The sequence below is a fragment of the Eimeria acervulina genome, genomic scaffold (genome assembly GCF_000499425.1).
Source record: "Eimeria acervulina Houghton genomic scaffold, Eah_scaff1410, whole genome shotgun sequence".
NCBI lineage: Eukaryota > Apicomplexa > Conoidasida > Eucoccidiorida > Eimeriidae > Eimeria > Eimeria acervulina.
Window position 1 is genome coordinate 1,158 of NW_013550250.1, and position 1,101 is coordinate 2,258.

Consider the following 1,101-nt stretch of genomic DNA (forward strand, 5'->3'; position numbering starts at 1 on the left):
GAAACAGCAGCAAATTATCTGAAAATAAAAACAAATTAAATACTGCAAGGCATAAATAACAAATAATGAAGAAGAAGGAACAACCTAAAGCCTCAGCAGTTACAGCAGCAGCAGCTCAGTGTTGATCCTGCTGCTGGGGCCCCCACCGCTGTGCTGCTGCTGCTGCTGCTGCTGCTGCTGCAGCGCAGCGCCGACAGCAGCAGCAGCCGACTAGCGAAGACCGCTACACCAAACAACAGCAGCAACAGATTTTTTATGGACATCAAAACTCAAAGGCTTCCTCTTGCCTTTTCATTTACCTTTTTGCTGCTGCTACTGCTGCTGCTGCTGCTCGAGAGGGCCGTGCTGCTGCAGCTGTGCTGCAGCTCTTGCTGCAGGTACATCTGTTGCTGCTGGCAGTTGGCGGAGCAGCAGCACTGAATCCTTCAGCAGCTGCAGGCTAGCAGCTTACTCCCCACTCCTGCTGCTGTTGCATCTCCCGCAGCAGCTGCTTCAGCAGCTGCTGCAGTTGCTGCTGCTGCTGCTGGAGCTCTGCTGCAGCTGCAGGAGCTGTTTATTCTTTAACTCCCGCAGGTCTTGTGATCCTTCTACATCATTGACCAGCGGTGTTGGGGTGTCTGTTCCCTGTGCAGCGCCTTGCTGCTGCTGCTGCTGCTGCTGCTGGTGCAGCAACGCTCTTGAGCAGCAGCAGCTTTTGCCGCAGCGTGTGGGGCCGCAGCAGGGATGCATGCAGCAGCAAGAGAGGAACCCCTCGGGGGCCTCCCTATGCTTAGAAGGTGGAAGGGCGTAGAGCCCTGTTGGGGGCCCCCCCTGACATCACCTCGAGCTGATTTGCTGCTGCAGCTAGATCGTAGCTGCTTAGCAGCAGCAGCAGATGTTGTTCTGCTGCACTTGGGGCCTTTAAAGTTAGGAGCAGCAGAAGCAGAGCACTGCGTTCAGACCCTCAAACTCAGAGCAGCAGCAGTGCTGCCCCATCAAGAAATATTAGACAGCGAAAGGTGCTACACAAACTTCTGCTCGTGCTGCTGCTGCTGCTCCTGCTGCTACTGACTCCGCTGCTCCTGTTACTGACTCTGCTGCTGCTGCTGCTGACTCTGGTGC